Source organism: Schistocerca americana, chromosome X, assembly GCF_021461395.2.
Source record: "Schistocerca americana isolate TAMUIC-IGC-003095 chromosome X, iqSchAmer2.1, whole genome shotgun sequence".
In the NCBI taxonomy this organism is placed as follows: domain Eukaryota; kingdom Metazoa; phylum Arthropoda; class Insecta; order Orthoptera; family Acrididae; genus Schistocerca; species Schistocerca americana.
In genome coordinates, this window is record NC_060130.1 from 294,993,129 (window position 1) to 295,014,458 (window position 21,330).

Here is a 21,330-nt window from a genome sequence, read left to right on the forward strand (position 1 = left end):
ACCGTAACGTGACTTCTGGAGTGTACACTGTACGACCAAAATTATCCGGACAGCTGCTAGTGGCTACTGATATAGTGCATGTCCAACCTTCGCCTTTAACACGGGATCAGGTCTGCTGGGACACTTTTAGTGAGGTGTCTGAATGTCTGTGGCTTCTTCCTCAAGAGCCGGAGGAGGTAATGTTGTCCGATGCTGGGGTCTAGAGTGAAATCGACGTTCAAACTCATCCCAGGTGTTCCATTTCAGGAATCTTACTGTCCACAAACGGCTTGCTCGTAGATGCCGCTTTATTACAGGGAGCGTGCTGGTACAAACAATCATCATCTCCGAACCGTTCCTCTACTGTACGCACTACGTAATGCTGTCAAATGTGTTCATATCCGTTCACATTTAGCGTTTTCTTAAGCGCAATACGGGAACCATACCCAAACCATGAAAAGAATCGCCATACCGTAACACCGCCTCCTCCGTACTTGAATGATGGCACTATACGTAGTGGCAGGTAACGTTCTCCAAGCATTCGCCTTACCCAAACTCAAGCGTCGCCTAGCATTGACTATGGAAATGTGTCTTATGAGGAGCTGCTCGATCATTGTACCTCAAGTCCCCAGCACAATCACTGTGCTAGCTGGACTTCTGTTAGCACTTCGGAAGTAACGAGTGATTCATTCTGCTGATTTGATGCAGTTTTGTACAACCATACTCCGCAGTGCTGAAAGGTCCCTGTTTGTCAGTACATGAGTCTGGTCGGTCTTGGTTTATCTGTGGTAGACATTTCGCGTTTCCATTTTACAATAACATCACCAAGAGTCGAATTTTGAAGCTTTGGAAGGGTTGAAATGTCCCTGGTGAATTTGTTATTCAGATGACATCCACTGACTGGTCCTTGTTTAAAGACATAATCTCCCCTAACCGACCCAATCTGCTGTTACTTTTTCTCTATCGAATTCTCTCTCTCTCCTTTTATACTGGCTGGTATACCGCCTGTGACAACTAGCGGTCAGTTCCCCATTAGAGAGGGTGCGGATACTCTTCCTCCGATAACGTATACAGGGTGATTTTTTCCACCGAGTACAAACTCTAGGGACTGATCAATGAGAGGATACCGAACAAAAAAGATCTAATGGACTTATGTCCAGAAATGCATAGTTTCCATGCTACAGACCATTTATTCCATCATACATTGTTACAGAGACTGCCACAGTTACCGTATGTGTTGAAAAGGGTTTCCATGTGCCTCAACGCACGCGTGTTCGCGCCGTAGCATGTTCTGTCTCGCACGCTCACATTGGCCAGGCTGCATCCGACCAGTGTCAAAGGCAGCACGAATATGCTGCTCCAGTGTCTCCTCATCTGGAATGGGTTCTGCATACACGATACTTTTCAGATAGCCCCATATACTGAAATCGCAAGGGCTGAGATCCGGTGAACTAGCAGGCCATGCGACTGGATCCTCTCGTCCGATCCATTTACCAGGGATGACACGACTGAGATGCGTCCGGAGGTTAACGGCGAAGTGGGCTGGAGCACCATCATGTAGCAGCCACATAACCCTTAGGATCGTCAGTGGCACTTCTTCCAGCAGGGGAGGCAAAGTCACCCACAAGAAACGCCGATAGTTCCGGCCTGTTAGGCGTCGTGGAAGGAAAACTGGTCCCAAAATACGGCCGCCAATCATCCCGGCCCACACATTCCGGCTGCACCGATTCTGATGATTCGGTGTTACAATAGCATGGGGTTCTGTATACTGTTCCAAGGATGTTTGTTACGAAAGTTCGACGTACCACTCCACGCATCTGTGAATGACACAAATCCTGGAATCGTGGTTACCTGATGAAGAAACCAGTGACAAAACTGCTCCTAGTGTGAAAAGTCTGTCGCTAGTAAGCCCTTCACTCGCTGTAAGTGATAAGGGTAGTAACTATTGTCATGGAGAAACTTCCACACAAGGCTTACCCTGAACTGGAGGGCCTACTGCCTGGTACTAACACGGCTGTCGCCTTCCACAGTGTTAATCACGTCTTCCTCCACGTCTGGTGTCCGAACATGTTGGCTACGTCCTTCATGATTTCCTGCTTCCTGAAACGACCCTGTCTCAGAAAACGGCGAAACACTGTTGCAAAAATTGAATACTGTGGTTGTTGTCAACGGGGATATGTCTCCCGAAACAACCTTGATCCCCGCCGCCCGTTGCCATTTGCCTTTCCGTAAGTAAGCACCATGTCGGCAAGCTCTTTATTCGAACATCGAACCATTGTGTACAACGCTGAATCATATCCACTACAAGATGAGTCAGCAAGAGGAGTGAATCGGACACAACATTACCAATTACTAGGGCAGGAGAGGGCGCTAGGTCATGACGTATGAGGAATGGTAGCACCCTCTAGGAGAAAACCATGCATACTGTAACTGTGACTGCATGGTACAGCGCGTATTAGACTGCAGTCTCTGTAACAAACATGTTTGAAAATAGGGTCTCTAGCCCGCATCTCGTGGTCGTGCGGTAGCGTTCTCGCTTCCCACGCCCGGGTTCCCGGGTTCGATTCACGGCGGGGTCAGGGATTTTCTCTGCCTCGTGATGGCTGGGTGTTGTGTGCTGTCCTTAGGTTAGTTAGGTTTAAGTAGTTCTAAGTTCTAGGGGACTGATGACCATAGATGTTAAGTCCCATAGTGCTCAGAGCCATTTGAACCATTTTTGAATATGGTCTCTAGCATGGAAACCATGCATTTCTAGACATAAATTCAATAGACCTTTTTTGTTCCGTACCCTCTCATCGATCAGTCTCTGGAGTTTGTACAAGGTCGAAAAAATACGTACGTAGCTTTACATTTCTACAAACATGCAGCAATCACGTGGTGTGCGTCGCCTCGCACTAACCAGTTTTTACTTGAATGACGTGTCAACAACTGACGATCGCGACTGCATATCCGTCGGTTATTGATCGAGCGAAGTGGCGCAGTGGCTAGTACACTGGACTCGCATTCGGGAGGACGACGGTTCAAGCCCGCGTCCGGCCATCCTGATTTAGTTTTTCCGTGATTTCCCTAAATCGCTCCAGGCAAATGCCGGGATGGTTCCTTTGTAAGGGCACGGCCGACTTCCTTCCCCGTCCTTCCCTAATCCGACTGGACCGATGACCTCGCTGTCTGGTCTCTTCCACCAAACAACCCAAAATCCGTCGGTTATTAAATAATTTTCGGTGTTGTGTGTGTGGTAGTGTGTGATGTCCGCAGAACAAGGTATCACACAAAATTTGGTACCTCAAGACAGCACCACAAGTACAGACAGTCGCTGCAAAACGCAGCGACGAATCTGAGAAGTCTGTGCAGACGCGCCCCCAATGTTTCCTTACGTCACAGCAGCTGGAAAGTTATTTACGTCCGAGCACAGTGCCGCTCAGCCTACTCTCTATGTAATCAGCGATCAATAGTAATCATCGCTTACTTCGACGGTATCGTCATAGTGCAGATCCGTCTGCGTGCGACTAGAACAGCTATGCTGAACATCGTGTCATGCAAAAGAAAATTAGCTCGGATGTGAAACTACTATTCTGCAATGAAGTGCTGAATTTTATAAGTGTCAGAGACAGCATCAGTTTCGTGTCATCTGTATGGACACTACTTGTTTCCAAAGTTAAGTATTCACCATGTTCAAGCTTTAACATATTACTAATAATTAGTATGTTGTAGTATCTGTTCGACCTCAACCCGAACTAGACTTGCTACAATACTCCACAATAGGTATCGAGCAAATGTACTGCGTAGCAGGGTGAACCGTGATTAAAAAAACGATCAAAGTGACATAAGTATTATGGGCTCATCGATAAGCCAATAAAGGGCAGAAACATTACGAGCGTCTCAGATGAGTTATGTGTCGGTTACAACGTCGTGCCATGAGCTTCTCTGTGATGGCAGGCAAAAGTTCAGGAATATATTAACTTCGTGGACAGTCGCATATCGTAAGTGACCCGCTAGTGGACTATGTAAAGCAGAAATCGCAACACTGCGGAACGTGTTTGCTGACATACCATGATTTTCAGACATGAATTGGCACATACGCAACTTAATTGAGTGTGCGGGTTAGAAATAAAGATACGAACACGCTCGTTTAGAATAGTCTCAAAAATTTTTTTGGAACAAGTTATTTCACCTACGAAATGAGAGTCGACTCGACACCTGACTTCGGACATTACCTGGTCTGCTATCGGAACAATACTTACGTTAGAGCAGTGTGATAGAGTGCAAAAGTGTGGGAGAGGACTCGTGTCTGGTCCAGTATAGATATCAGTGTACACTCTGGCTTAAAACTGCTTGAATAAAGATCAGAGAATTGTGAAATCTACTGTCATGTTCTCCTGTTCCTCCGAAATTCTACTTCATGGGTAGTGCTCGCCAACGTACTTGTTGAATGTAAGTTACTTGTATTAATATAAGCATATAAGAGCGTAGGCTTTTAAGGCCGGAGTCAATTTTAATGAAATTGTTCTACGTGTGTCATCTACTGCTACTGCAGGTAGCCTTCATAAGGGTGGTGATGAAGACTGCTCCTGCAATAGAGCCGAAACGTTTGATGTTTTGTCATATATGATGCGGTCACATATACAAAATAATTTTATTAATAAATTATAAAATGTGTTAATAAAAAAAGCAGACAAGGTCCACATTAGGTTGGGACACCTGTAATAGAGTAAACCGCCACCGAAAGTTTAATTAAACATTCTCATACGAGAACAAGGCGAGAATACCTCGGCCTGGCGTTGAAACACATGATTTGTAGATCAAATATAAATTTTTTTATAAGATTCCTTGCTCTGAAGAAGATTCTGGAAGGTCTACTTACGGGTGGCAGTCAGACTGTTTTCCAGACGCAATTTTTTTTTTGTAAATACAATACGTGGTAGTTATACGATGCCAAATCTAATGAATACGATAAGTATTCTAGCAATCTGCTCTCCAAATCCCTACGTTTTTCTACTGTGGAGGCACTTCATGGACAGGCACGTTGTCCTAAAGAAATATCAGTACTTTCTTTTGCAATCGAGATGTCTTCCCACGCCGACCAGCGTGGCCGAGCGGTTCTAGGCGCTTCAGTCTGGAACCGCGCGACCGCTACAGTCGCAGGTTCGAACCCTCCCTCGGGCATGGATGTGTGTGATGTCCTTAGGTTAGTTAGGTTTGAGTAGTTCTAAGTTCTAGGGGACTGATGACCTCAGATGTTAAGTCCCATAGTGCTCAGAGCCATTTGAACCATTTCTTGTCTTCCCACATATGGTTTATGCAAATCAAATGGGTCTGAGCACTATGGGACTTAACATCTGAGGTCATCAGTCTCCTACAACTTAGAACCACTTAAACCTAACTAACATAAGGACATCACACACATCCATGCTTGAGGCAGGATTCGAACCTGCGACCGTAGCGGTCGCGCGGTTCCAGACTGAAGCGCCTAGAACCGCTCGGCCACATCGGCCCGCTGGTTTATGCACCTGGACCAGAAGATACATATAATATTCACTAGTTATTGTTATACGTTCTGCGAAATAAACAATAAGAAGATACCCTTTTACATTTGAAAAAAAAACGTTTGCCATAATTTTCCCGGCAGGTGATATCGGCCTTGACTTTTTGGTGCAACATCCACTAATTTCGTTTCTGCTTCTGTCTGGTGTAAACTACTGGATCATATCCAGTCTCCAGGGAAAAATCGACAAACCAAAATAAGGGGATTTTTTTAAAATGGCACTGATATTGCAGATACATTCATTTTGGTATTTGCTGTTGGTGAATATTTAACTTACGCGGCACACGTCTCGCACAAAAATCTCTTGTAGTTAATTCTTCGTGTAAAATGTGGCGTATGTCATTTCAGTCACCTTCGATTGTACAATATCATATCGCGTAGTTTCTCAAAGTGGTATAGTTTTTGGATGTCCTTCATGTAGATTGTTTTCAACAGAATTACGGCTCATTCGAATTCAGCCATTCCTTTCGTAGTTGTTCAGATTGAAACAGATTCCTGGGCAGTAAGCTGTCTAGAACAGGAAATGCTTTCGACGCCACGATATTCAAGTTCATCCCTTTGGATGAAACATAAAAAACACGACTGCTATAGAAAGCCGTGTAAAAACCTATTCCGGAGAGTCAACAGATGTTTGACTAGTGTTATTGCACAACGTGTATCAAAGTAACGGAAACAAGATTTCAGTGATACTGACACCATCTTTGTACGAGGCTACGAAGTTTTCACCGTGGGCTAGCACTAGCAGTTGAAGTCCATGCCAGACTGGCTCTTCTGTTCATAGCGAATTCTCCATGTGTGTTAATAGTCTTCTCAAGACGTTGGATGTGTGAAATATCTTGCATCATTCAAAAATATGATGTGTGACACCACCATTCTGAGTAACTGCAAAAAGTAAGCTGTATACCTGTGAGAAAAATTTTAAGTGCCTGGTTGGTGCTAAAGTATCGAGCAATATAAGTCAAATGTGTAAATTGTACTGAAATGTAAATCTTGCGATACTTTCTTATCACTTGATAAGAATGGTATCTGAACCCACAAACGAGTCAAACTCCATTAAACGAAATGTCTCTACTTGACTGTGTACGTCTCCAAATATAAGAATCTGTATTTTCGTTTATCTTCATATCACCTCTAAAACTGCATTTACATTACACGAAACAGCCTACTGTATCAGTTTCTCGAGGCAAGTCTCACGTGGAGCAGACGTGGTCCCCATCGCGAAACGTGTTACACAAGGCTGTTTCGCGGTGAACCAGACCCCTGGAGGTTTGTGGGCGCGAAGCAAAGTGTCTCGTTTCTCTTGTCGCGCCTAGTGTAGATATCATTCCTTGATGCACACTAGACACTGAACCACGAGGAAAGCATCTACCTCACAGAATTTTACAAAAGCTCTTCACTTTTGGGAGCTCTTAAAGAAAAAGTCCATCATATTCATGCAAAAAGGGAGGATGTATGGAATGAAATAAGTGTGATCCTTCAGCAACCAGCCTCAACTTTGAAAGTTCCTGTTGATATCTTTGATAGGGTATGGGTTACACCGAAATTTCCCTCACAAACTGGATCCATATTGGCATCGGTGGCGGAATAATTCCTTTCTTCACCAGCGGCGTCCTCGTTTAGATTTCTTTTTCACATAGAACGTCATAATGAGAGTGAATGCGACTGCAGAAACCGGAGGTGCGACAGTGCGCAACATTGTTCTCTTGCCAAAACTGATGGGACACCATTTCCGTGCTTGTTTTGCACAAAAGTTTCTCTCCATGCAAGTGAAAGGATAAGACAGCTGTCTCACGAAACAGCCTCACGCAACTGTCTTACGAGGCAAGTCTCACATAGTGTAAACGCACCTTAAGGAGAACAGATGCTTCATATTGTTTTCCAAGTAGCACCACAAGCAGCGAGGTAGTAGACTTGTTTTTTATGAAAAAAATCAATTTTCAAACGTGTACCACACACGCTCTGTTCATTCCAAACCACCTTCTGCAGCCGGCCGTTGTGGCCGAGCGATTCTAGGCTTTTCAGTCCGGAACTGCGCTGCTGCTACGGTCGCAGGTTCGAATCCTGCTTCGAGCATGGATGTGTGTGATGTTCTTAGGTTAGTTAGGTTTAAGTAGTTCTAAGTTCTAGGAGACTGACGACCTCAGATGTTAAGTCCCATAGTGCTCAGAGTCATCTGATTTGAACCTCGTTCTGCATGGAATAACCATTGCCGACCATGAATTCCTTATTTCACGGTACTTAGTAAAATCTTCTAGAAACTGTTTAACTATGTAGTATAAGCGACAGCTCAAATGAAGGTGTGTGTTTTCTAGTAGTATTTCATTTTTGTTTCTACACGATTCAGTCACATTAATGTGACTACCGCCTACATTCGGCGTCAGCGAGCAATAACCACGCACAGACGGCAGGTGACGGCTGTAGCTGTAGAGAATATACACGACTGGCCATTAAAATTGCTACACTAAGAAGAAATGCGGATGATAAACGGGTATTCATTGGACAAATATATTATGCTAGAACTCACATGTGATTACATTTTCACGCAATTTGGGTGCATAGATTCTGAGAAATCAGTACCCAGAACAACCACCCGTCGCCGTAATAACTGCCTTGATACGCCTGAGCATTGAGTCAAACAGAGATTGGATGGCGTGTACAGGTACAGCTGCCCACGCAGCTTCAACACGATACCACAGTTCATCAAGAGTAGTGACTGGCGTATTGTGACCAGCCAGTTGCTCGGCCAACATTGACCAGACGTTTTCAGTTGGTGAGAGATCTGGAGAATGTGCTGGCCAGGGCAGCAGTCGAACATTTTCTGTATCCAGAAAGGCCCGTACAGGACCTGCAACGTGCAGTCGTGCATTATCCTGCTGAAATGTTGGGTTTCGCAGGGATCGAATGAAGGGTAGAGACACGGCGCGTAACACATCTGAAATGTAACGTCCACTGTTCAAAGTGCCGTCAATGCGAACAAGAGATGACCGAGACGTGTAACCAATGGCACCCCATACCATCACGCCGGGTGATACGTCAGTATGGCGATGACGAATACACGCTTCCAATGTGCGTTCACCGCAATGTCGCCAAACACTGATGCGACCATTATGAAGCTGTAAAGTGAACCTGGATTCGTCTGAAAAAATGACGTTTTGCCATTCGTGCGCCCAGGTTCGTCGTACACCATCGCAGGCGCTCCTGTCTGTGATGTAGCGTCAAGGGTAACCGCAGCCATGGTCTCCGAGCTGATAGTCCATGCTGCTGCAAACGTCGTCGAACTGTTCGAGCAGATGGTTGTTGTCTTGCATACGTCCCCATCTTTTGACTCAGGGATCGAGACGTGGCTGCAGGGTTCGTTACATCCATGCAGATAAGATGACTGTCATCTCGACTGCTAGTGATACGAGGCCGTTGCGATCTAGCACAGCGTTCCGTATTACTCTCCAGAACCCACCGATTCCATATTCTGCTGACAGTCATTGGATCTCGACCAACGCGAGCAGCAGTGTCGCGATACGGTAAACCGCAATCGCGACAGGCTACAATCCGACCTTTATCAAAGTCGGAAACGTGATGGTAGGCATTTATCCTCCTTACACGAGGCATCACAACGACTTTTCACCAGGCAACGCCGGTCAACTGCTGTTTGTGTATGAGAAATTGGTTGGAAACTTTCCTCATGTCAGCACGTTGTAGGTGTCGCCATCGGCGCGAACCTTGTGTGAATGCTCTGAAAAGCTAATCATTTGCGTATCACAGCATCTTCTTCCTGTCGGTTAAATTTCGTGTCTGTAGTACGTCATCTTCGTGGTGTAGCAATTTTAATGGCCAGTAGTGTATAAAGAGTGTCGGAGGACCGCGAAAAACAGAGCGATTTATCTGACGTCCAAACGGACATGATCGTTATCATTGGCTTTCTGTGGAAGTATAACCGAAATGGCTAAGTTTGTAAACAGGCCAGTGCAACCGTGGTTAAAGTATACCGCACATGGCAAAATGGCAATATCCAAAACTGGCGCTGAGGCAACTGTGGTGCACCGTGGGTAATAGATGACATGGTTGAACGACGGCTGCAGAGATGTACGGGGGAATAGGCGTGCAACTATGCATCAAATGGCCGCCCAGATGAACCAACGGGCTACCAACAGTGTCTCCTCAACGACTGTTCAGCGAACGTTACTGCATACGGTACGCTGCACAGACGCGTGGTTCCTGCATCCATGCTGACTGCTGTTCATAGGCCACGAAGGCTGCAATTTGCACGCCAGTGCAGCAGTTGGACGTCTACTGAGTGGCTACAAGTGGCCTTTTCAGATGAATCACGTTTTATGCTCCATCGAACAGATGGCCTTTGGCGTTTATGGCTCTGCAACAACCCTCGGAAGGGTCCAGGACGGAGGAGGGAGCGTAATGGTTCGGGCAATGCTTTTGTGGAATTCCCTGGGAAGGCACAATGGATCAACAAAAGTATGCATCTATCTATGCTTGGGGACTATGTCCACCCCAACATGTAGCTTGTTTTTTCCTCGGCACGATGGCATCTACCTGCAGGGCAATGCAACGTCTCACACAGCTCATAGTGCACAAATGTGTTTTGAAGAGCAACAGTATTAGTTTACACCAACGGCCTTGCCGCAGTGGTAACACCGGTTCCCGTCAGATCACCGAAGTTAAGCTCTGTCGGGCTGGGCTAGCACTTGGATGGGTGACCATCCGGTCTGCCGAGCGCTATTGCCAAGCGGGGTGAACTCAGCCCTTGTGAGGCAATCTATGGAGCTACTTGATTGCGAAGTAGCGGCTCTGGTCTCTGAAACTGTCATACGGCCGGGAGAGCGGTGTGCTGTCCACATGCCCCTCCATATCCGCATCCAGCGACGCCTGTGGGCTGCGGATGACACGGCGGCCGGTCGATACCTTTGGGCCTTCATGGCCTGTTCGGGTGAAAGAGGAGGAGGAGGAGGAGTAGTTTACCATACTCTGTCTACTGAACTACCCGGATTTAAACCTAATCGAGAATCTGTGGGACCACCTTGATCGAGCTGTTCGCGCCATGGATCCTCAACTCTAGCGGAGCTGGTCACCGCAATGGAGTTGGCGCGGTTCCACATCTCTATCGGTATCTTACATAACCTCACTGACTCTCTTCCTGCACACCATGTAAATTCATGTATTCGATAATTTTGTGAGCCACCCAAAGGGGAAAGCCGAGGATGAAGAAATATTGAGTTTGAAGTGGGAGAAAGGTTCCTTTATTTGGATATCACTCATAATAAACGCTCTTCGCAATGAGTCCACATTACGTTCTGAGAAATTCGGGATACTAGCGCCAGCACTTCAAAACACACTGTCTGACAAAAAAAGGGTAAGACACAGGAGAGGAGTAAACGAAATAAAAGTTCACAGTTTGAGAGGGTTCAAAATGGTTCAAATGGCTCTAAGCACTGTGGGACTTAACATCTGAGGTCATCAGTCCCCTAGACTTAGAACTACTTAAACCTAACTAACCTAAGGACATCACACACATCCATGCCCGAGGTAGGATTCGAACCTGCGACCATAGCAGCAGCGCGGTTCCGGACTGAAGCGCTTAGAACCGCTCGTCCACAGCGGCCGGCTGAAAACACATAAAAATCATAAAAAACAAATCTCCAGATCTCCGATCGACCAGTAACTTTATTGAAAATGAATTCAATTTTCGCACAGTATGGATGTTTCACACATAGTGAGGGTTGCACTCTCATGAATGTTAACAACATCAGTTTGTTTTAGAGCGCCAGCAGCCAGTTGCATGTGATGATATTAAGTGTAATTTGAATATCACTGAGGAAGGCGGAGACAGACCTGATATGCGGCTGGTATCACGGCGTACGCATTCAAAAAATGCAGCTTATCTTCGTGTGTACTACGGTTATTCAGTTAGTAGAGTGTTTCTCCGTGCTTCCTTGTTACTGCCAGAAAACACGAGGTAAATGACGTGTTCGTCTGCAGAATGAAATGTAATTCTCTTATCTCTCTTTACAGTGATTATTTGAATCCTAGCATAGACAGTACACACGGAATATGTAAATTGTTTTCCACAAGATACTACGACGTGTCTCAAACAACAACCCGCCATAACAAGGATTAATGAACGATGACGTTACAGTGGTGACCCTTCAAGCCTTCTTTATACTAATCTTGCAGTTTCCAGGAGCCGCTTGTCTTGGATATGGCTGAGCTGCTCTGCTTATATACTTAAAGTGATGGAGTTTATAGAACATATCGTACCACATAAATCGACTATTATCACAAAATTTTAGCTACTACATTGACTAGCAGCCAATCTTTGCTGATTATAAACAGTCTTCATATTTCCAGAATGAGATTTTCATTCTGCAGCGGAGTGTGCGCTGATATGAAACTTCCTGGCAGATTAAAACTGTGTGCCCGACCGAGACTCGGAACTCGGGACCTTTGCCTTTCGCGGGCAAGTGCTCTACCATCTGAGCTACCGAAGCACGACCCACGCCCGGTCCTCACAGCTTTACTTCTGCCAGTATCTCGTCTCCTACCTTCCAAACTTTACAGAAGCTCTCCTGCGAATCTTGCAGAACCGCAGGATCCTTTCTTTCAGGAGTGCTAGTTCTGCAAGGTTCGCAGGAGAGCTTCTGTAAAGTTTGGAAGGTAGGAGACGAGATACTGGCAGAAGTAAAGCTGTGAGGAGCGGCCGTGAGTCGTGCTTCGGTAGCTCAGATGGTAGAGCACTTGCCCGCGAAATGCAAAGGTCCCGAGTTCGAGTCTCGGTCGGGCACACAGTTTTAATCTGCCAGGAAATTTCAGTCTTCATATTGTTATTTAATCACTGCTTATTGTACAACACTCAGTTACGTACAGAATCTAATTCACTACACGTCAGTACGAAGTTGTGATACACTATCCTAAGGTGGCATTGGTTCTGATATTGCAACCTTCTTGCTTCGTTTCCAAAGGATTATCCTCGATGAAATTTTACTCTTCGTCGTTTAGTCCACAAAAACATAATGCTAATAGAGCGTATAAATAAAACTGTCGTCCAATAGAGAAACGTTTATGGTAGCTAGATTTATAAACAATTTAGCATCTACACTCCTGGAAATTGAAATAAGAACACCGTGAATTCATTGTCCCAGGAAGGGGAAACTTTATTGACACATTCCTGGGGTCAGATACATCACATGATCACACTGACAGAACCACAGGCACATAGACACAGGCAACAGAGCATGCACAATGTCGGCACTAGTACAGTGTATATCCACCTTTCGCAGCAATGCAGGCTGCTATTCTCCCATGGAGACGATCGTAGAGATGCTGGATGTAGTCCTGTGGAACGGCTTGCCATGCCATTTCCACCTGGCGCCTCAGTTGGACCAGCGTTCGTGCTGGACGTGCAGACCGCGTGAGACGACGCTTCATCCAGTCCCAAACATGCTCAATGGGGGACAGATCCGGAGATCTTGCTGGCCAGGGTAGTTGACTTACACCTTCTAGAGCACGTTGGGTGGCACGGGATACATGCAGACGTGCATTGTCCTGTTGGAACAGCAAGTTCCCTTGCCGGTCTAGGAATGGTAGAACGATGGGTTCGATGACGGTTTGGATGTACCGTGCACTATTCAGTGTCCCCTCGACGATCACCAGTGGTGTACGGCCAGTGTAGGAGATCGCTCCCCACACCATGATGCCGGGTGTTGGCCCTGTGTGCCTCGGTCGTATGCAGTCCTGATTGTGGCGCTCACCTGCACGGCGCCAAACACGCATACGACCATCATTGGCACCAAGGCAAAAGCGACTCTCATCGCTGAAGACGACACGTCTCCATTCGTCCCTCCATTCACGCCTGTCGCGACACCACTGGAGGCGGGCTGCACGATGTTGGGGCGTGAGCGGAAGACGGCCTAACGGTGTGCGGGACCGTAGCCCAGCTTCATGGAGACGGTTGCGAATGGTCCTCGCCGATACCCCAGGAGCAACAGTGTCCCTAATTTGCTGGGAAGTGGCGGTGCGGTCCCCTACGGCACTGCGTAGGATCCTACGGTCTTGGCGTGCATCCGTGCGTCGCTGCGGTCCGGTCCCAGGTCGACGGGCACGTGCACCTTCCGCCGACCACTGGCGACAACATCGATGTACTGTGGAGACCTCACGCCCCACGTGTTGAGCAATTCGGCGGTACGTCCACCCGGCCTCCCGCATGCCCACTATACGCCCTCGCTCAAAGTCCGTCAACTGCACATACGGTTCACGTCCACGCTGTCGCGGCATGCTACCAGTGTTAAAGACTGCGATGGAGCTCCGTATGCCACGGCAAACGGGCTGACACTGACGGCGGCGGTGCACAAATGCTGCGCAGCTAGCGCCATTCGACGGCCAACACTGCGGTTCCTGGTGTGTCCGCTGTGCCGTGCGTGTGATCATTGCTTGTACAGCCCTCTCGCAGTGTCCGGAGCAAGTATGGTGGGTCTGACACACCGGTGTTAATGTGTTCTTTTTTCCATTTCCAGGGGTGTATTTGTGGTTAGAGTTGGAGGTGCTATGCATGGATTGCAATCCTGTATTCGCTCAGTGAAACGCGCAAAGGATCACAAAAACTTAATCAGTCATCACCATCTGTCGAACATTCAATTCCTGAAAAATGGGTGTACCATGAAACTATGAGATCAGGAGGTATGCTACATATAACTTACTATTATCACGAGGAAGTTAGATACGGAGAATGAACGATATTCCAATAAGGCCAAGCGAAAGTTTCCCACAGTCTCATTAAAAGAGTACTGATAGGAAGAGAATTTTGAGAAGTAGTGAACAGTGTAAATTATGACAGTCTGAAAAGAAATTAAAAAAAAACAAACTAGATATCTCCCGTTCAGTCCAACACTTCGACATGCCACGTCGCTTGGGTTCCTTTCTTTGTTTTTCAATCGGATCTGAACGAATTTTAAATTAGCTCCTCGGGAAAAGTATTATGACATTGTCACCCCTTAGTCGTTATTTCACACGCCACTGCTCGTCAATGTGACTAGACGAGATATTCTCTGTCGCCTATTAAAGTTCGGATTATTCGGCGCGTGCGTTATGTATGTTAAGAGCAGAACCCCAATATATGTCTCGTATAATATACTTTGTGTCGGCAGGGAAAGCGTACATGAATGCATTCCACGTACGCTCAGATAAGTTTGACTAATAAACATGGTGCAGTCTTCTGTCTCGAATACGACTTTCCCTTGAGTTCACAATCCCAGGACTTACTGTTTAAGTAAATTACACAAGGGCTGTTTGGCTCTCTCCACACCTCGTAGAGTGTATATTAGGGTCACCAGACTCGAATTATTCTTAGGCCATCCAAATGCTTCAGTCTACAAGACCTGCGGTTCGCTTGATCACTTTTTTATTCGTGTGAGAAGGATCAGTACAAAGAAATGAAAAAAATAAGAGTGTATGAAGCAAGTTACATGTAGTAAAAACGATTAAGTATAGGTGCATGGAAGATTATACCATGGATGACCAATAAGGTTGGCTGGTTGGCTGATTTGGAGGAGGGAACCAAGTTGCGAGGTTATCGGTCCCATCAGGTTAGGGAAGGATGGGGAAGGTAGTCGGTCGCGCCCTTTCAAAGGAATCATCCCAGCATTTTCCTGAAGAGATTTAGGGATATCACGGAAAACCTAACCGCCGGACGCGGTCTTGAACCGTCGTCCTCCGGAATGCGAGTCCAGTGCACTAACGACTGCGCCACCTCGCTCGGTGACCAAGAAGGGGCACCGTCAAGAGTGTTGGAACCGCTTGCCACATATCTTCCTCGGTGAAAGACCCGAGACAGTGAACAGCAGCTGATCAGGCGCTCCATGTCTGCGCTTCTCTGCAGTCACAGTCTGTAGGGACGACTGGAGATCCCCATTTCGGGGTATTATGTCTATGTCTTCTGACTCGACATCGTAGGCAACTGATAGCCTGTCACGTAGACCACTTGTCTTGGTGGACAGGAGGGCTATTTTCAGACGCTTGAGGACAATGAGAATCATATACTGCTTGTAGTTTTCGCGTTAACATTCTTGCTTTTGATGGAATGCGTTGAAAGATGTTGCTAATTTTCATAAGGCTTTTCCTGAGCCTCAATCTCTGGAGGATTGGTACTTAATCATTTACTGGATGACTAGGCTTGATTGTCAGATATGTTCTTTCCACATTGGCGTCGACCTCGGCCAGTATATCGGGGTAAGCAATCCCTGCCAGCGCATATGTCTTGGCAAACTTCCAATAATAAGCCTGTGTGTGTCTCATTCGGTATTTTGGTGACCACTTTCGCGTGGGCAGACCTGTACCAGGCAGGGTATGCGTATTATGCCATCGAGTAGCAGACATAGGCTGTTCTTAATGCACTACTGATAGTGACTTGCTTCTGTTTCTATGACAAATTATGTAGTACGCGTTAAGTACTGTATGCATTTATAAATATTCCGAACCAGTATTCTCACTGCCAAAATATCGAAACATCTTCCTTCTTTAATTGGATAATCTGTGCTGCGTCTTCTTACGTATCTTGCAAAATAACTTTCGGAATTATCATTTGTATAGTCATGTTGTTTCATATCTAAGGGAGAGTGTTGTACGTAGAGGGTAGTGTACGTAGGAACACACGACGTTTTGTGGTCGGTACTTTAGGCCAGTGACTGATTTTAGAATCACATGCAGAAATACGTACAAGAGACCGCCACAAACATTTTTCGCCATTTTCTACAGTTTTTGTTGTTGTTAGGCATGAGCTTTTGTTTTGCGCAGCATTTGTAAATATTTCGCGTTCTACGCATTTAAGTGCTGGATAACATATCAAAGCTACTTGTAATACATCATTAATTCTTCCGATACAGAATTTTATAATGAGTAAAACACTGTATTTTTAGAAATCTTTATACAGGGTTTCCAAGGAGGAACGGTCAATATTCAGGAACGATCATTTCAAGCAAAAAACGTCTAATAAACACGGGTGCATATCTTAACAGTTATGAGTACTTCTTCATCTTCGATTCTGTGAGACAAATCTGTTCTACCACAAGCTCTTTGCTTTCCATATTTTGGGATGAGGTAGTATGGACCAAAATAAGGAAAAATTACCCAGTAAACATGAGCCCTTACCTTAAGATTATAAACACTTCTTTCAGAGGAAGGGATGTGTTTCACAATAGCGAAGATGAACGAAGATGAACAACAGCTCATACCTCTTAATGTATGCTTTTCAGAGCCCATATTTAGCAGATTTCTTTTTCTTGTTCTGGTCCATACTACCTCTTGCCAAAATATGGAAAGCAAAGAGCTTGTAGCAGAAGAGGTATGATTCACAATACCGAAGTTGAAGAAATGCTCATACCTTTTAAGGTCTGCATTTTAGAGCCCAAGTTTACTAGACATTTTTTGATACGAATGATCGTTCCTGTCATACTCCTGAATACCGACTATTCCTCCTGGGACACCCCATATAGTATGTGGCCATTTAAGTCATACTTCATCGGTCGTGCACCTCTTGTACCTCGACACAGAAGAAGGTCTTTTACCGAGGAACATGTGATACCTGCAAATGAACTGAGTTTCTTTAATGTCTTCTCAATTTTACATGCCTTGAAAACAAAAATCTGTGTTGTTTGGTAATTATTTCTATTTCAAAATGTATTTAAATTGAAACCGGGTTTTTGATATTTCTGTACTTCTGCTTAACTTGATTTGACTCACTGCTTAATTGTGTGTAGCAGATTAATACTGTATCAGATAAACTATTAAATAAAGTATTGAAAAGATTTTTTCGATTGCTACTCTTAAATTTCAATCCAATTTTTCTCTCTAGGTAGATGACCATGTTGCACATTGGAACAAGTTTTCATATTTCGAGAAACCTTAGTTTTCTGGAGTAATTTTTTTTAATGTCAGAAAAAAAGACTGCAGTACTTAAAAAGTGAACGCGATCATTCAAAAATGGAATAAGAAAATATACATAACTTCTCATACATGGCTGGCTGTAGACGAAAAGCTGAAGTGTACAACACTCTCCACTAGTAATTATTTAGTCAGAATAGACTGTTGTCTTTTATTACAAAAATTCGTAAGTCGTTAAAAATGGACGATGACTGCTACATACATAGTTTAATTAATATAATTTTCACACACACTTTTGAGCACTGTCGCAAAACTGGACTTTTACTCGACACCAAATGAAGTGTCACAGTGATTAAGACACTGAGCTTGCATAAGGGCTTCAGACTCCCTTCTATTTGTCCACATTTAGCTTTTCCACGGATTCTGTTGATCGCATCAGACAAATGCCAACATAGTCCCTATGAAAAAGACATGGCTGATTTCCTTCGCCACATTTTTGTTATCCGAGCTCGTTAGCGTTTTATAAAGGTGTAGGGGATGATGCAGTCATTGGTAACACCACTTGTAAGGGGTGTGGACTGAGCTTGGGTGACTGATGCTTTGGTGGAGGTAGAGCGTAGGTGCAAATATGTATGCAGCTAAGGGTGACGAATAATATAGTGACTTCTGATTTCGACGGTCAGTCGGTGGACCCACACCGTGTCCTTTTAGTCTGGCATATCACTAACGTTCTTTGCGTCCGTCTTCATACTCCATGTCATAATAACCTGCCCCCACATAATGCAAACCACATTCACATGGGTTACGGTACACACACGACTTTCGAGACTTAGATCCTCTTAAACAATAGAAAGAAGAGTTTATCTTTGTTGGCAGGAGAAATTCCACAGAAGTCTACAGAACTTTCTAGAGACTGCCAGCATAAGGCAGATAAGCTATATCCCTTTTTCTTTTTACTTTTTCAGTCTCAAGTTCTTCCTCAATCGTCTTTGATTTTGACAGCAATGCTTGCTCAATTTGTCGATCTGAGTACCCTTCCATCCGAACATTAATCTTAGGTGTTGTATTTCTTCAGCGAAGTATTCCTTGTTTGGCGGCATGCGTGCTCCATGGACCAGAGTCTCTAACACGGAATTCCTGTGAAACATATGGTGATGGTTGATGTGAGGAGGTAAAGGTCAGTATGTGTGGGTTTCTATATACAACTAATGAAGCAATGTCTGTACTGGCTCAGCCTGCATTGTTCTCAGTTCTCTTCCTACCCCTTCCTCCTCACCCGCCCTGTCTGTTATCCTATTAGTTGAAGAATACTGGCCAAACCACCATATAAGCCACGTTTCCAGGAACATCATGAGATAATTTCTTACCCAATTTATTAAACTTATGGCTACAATTTATTACCCAAGGTGGCTGTCTCTTCATTTATACCGTTCTTATAATTTATGATCTAATGTGTCTACCACAGTCAAAATATGGCTGCCTAAGTAACGGCCAACACTATGACATTACAGTAGTCATAGCCAAATCCAAGTGAGATAGTTTGCACATTGTATGGTCTATTTATTTAGTAATCTTTTTTGTATAGATTTGCTGCATCTTCTAAGTGTTGCGGCAATAAACTACAGCCTTTGCTCCACCCTTCCACATCTTCTAAACACTGTCAAGTAGGATAATCACAATATTTCACTAGATCTGTGTATGTACCGATGCTACATGGAGATGTATAATTATTAGTGACTTAAGCGATAGAAGTTACTATATAGTCCACAAATGAGTAAAGGATACACTCCCAATGGAGTGGGTGATATCTGTATTATGAATCTGATCTCATTTGGTACCTAGCTGTAGGGGTAGTTTAGTGGTATGGGGTGTTAGTATCGAAGCGTGTGTGGTGCTCAGAATTTGCAACAGAAGCCGTGGAGTTAGACATAAGAAGCAGATAAGACAATAACTCTATTCTTTAATAGAGGAATTGCAAAACATTCAAGGGTCATCGTAATATATATACTGCAAAGATGGATTATACAGGGTGTTACAAAAAGGTACGGCCAAACTTTCAGGAAACATTGCTCACACACAAATAAAGAATTGATGTTTAGTGGACATGTGTCCGGAAACGCTTAATTTCCATGTTAGAGCTCATTTTTGTTTCGTCAGTATGTACATGATTTCATACGGGATACTCTACCTGTGCTGCTAGAACATGTGCCTTTACAAATACTACACAACGTGTGGTTCATGAACGATGGAGCTCCTGCACATTTCAGTCGAAGTGTTCGTACGCTTCTCAACAACAGATTCGGTGACCGATCGATTGGTAGAGGCGGACCAATTCCATGGCCTCCACGCTCTCCTGACCTCAACCCTCTTGACTTTCATTTATGGGGGCAATAGAAAGCTCTTGTCTACGCAACCCCGGTACCAAATGTAGAGACTCTTCGTGCTCGTATAGTGGACGGCTGTGATACAGTACGCCATTCTCCAGGGCTGCATCAGCGCATCAGGGATTCCATGCGACGGAGGGTGGATGCATGTATCCTCGCTAACGGAGGACATTTTGAACATTTACTGTAACAAAGTGTTTGAAGTCACGCTGGTACGTTCTGTTGCTGTGTGTTTCCATTCCATGATTAATGTGATGTGAAGAGAAGTAATAAAATGAGCTCTAACATGGAAAGTAAGCGTTTCCGGACACATGTGCACATAACATATTTTCTTTCTTTGCGTGTGAGGAATGTTTCCTGAAAGTTTGGCCGTACCTTTTTGTAACACCCTGTATACATAAAAAAATTATACATGGTCGTTGTAGCCCGTATGCATTATTGCAGCCACTCTAAGGCACATTGCGAAGAATTTATCCCAATGGGATGGAAATCATTAGATGCAATTTACATGTACATACAAACAAATGATTACAATTTCAGACATATTGGATGATTTATTCAAGAGAAAGAGCTTCGCAAACTGAGCAAGTCAATAACGCACCTCTGGCCATTATGCAAGCAGTTATTCTGTTTGGCATTGATTGATAGAACTTTTTGATGTCCTTGTGGGGGATATCTTGCCAAATTCTGTCCTATCGGCATGTTAGATCCTTAAAATCCTGAGTTGTTTGGAGGTTCCTGTCCATAATGCTACAAATGTTCTCAGTTGGGGAGAGACCCAGCGACCTTGCTGACCTAGGTATGGTTTGGCAAGCACGAGGGCAAACATTAGAAGTTCTTGCCATGGGCGGTCAGGCATTATCCTGCTGAAATGTAAGCCCAGGATGGCTTGCCATGAAGGGCAACAAAATGAGATGTAGAATATCACCGAAGTACCGTTGTGCTGTAAGGGTGCCACAGATGACAGCCAAAAGTGTTCTGCTATGAAAAGAAATGGCACCCCAGACCATCACTCCCAGTTGTCGGACTGTATGTAGGCATCAGCCAGTTTGTTGCATCTCCAGATACATCTTCGGCCTGTAATCTCATTGATTGGTGTAGAGCTGTCCTCAGTGATGAGTCCCACTTCGAATTGCACCCCAATGGCGAGTGAAGACATGTCTGGAGACAGCCAGAGTCACCTGCCATATAGGGTGACAATAAGGAGTGCTGCCGGCCGAAGTGGCCGTGCGGTTAAAGGCGCTGCAGTCTGGAACCGCAAGACCGCTACGGTCGCAGGTTCGAATCCTGCCTCGGGCATGGATGTTTGTGATGTCCTTAGGTTAGTTAGGTTTAACTAGTTCTAAGTTCTAGGGGACTAATGACCTCAGCAGTTGAGTCCCATAGTGCTCAGAGCCATTTGAACCAATCAGGAGTGCTGGTCTCTTGCGTCATTTCTTTTCCTAGCAGGACCCCTTTGGTTCTCATTTGTGACACTCTTACAATACAGTGGTATGTGAGCTATATTCTAATGCCTCATTTTGTTGCTCTTCATGGCAAGCCATC

General features: G+C 44.9%; 1 protein-coding gene and 1 pseudogene across 2 annotated transcripts in view; both read left to right on the forward strand.

The window, feature by feature from the left end:
* The window catches only part of LOC124555291 (organic cation transporter protein), a 656,605-nt gene that overhangs the window by 234,994 nt on the left and 400,281 nt on the right, over positions 1-21,330 (forward strand). The gene's annotated exons all lie outside the window — the stretch shown is intronic.
* LOC124556987 lies at positions 10,141-10,258 on the forward strand (annotated as a pseudogene).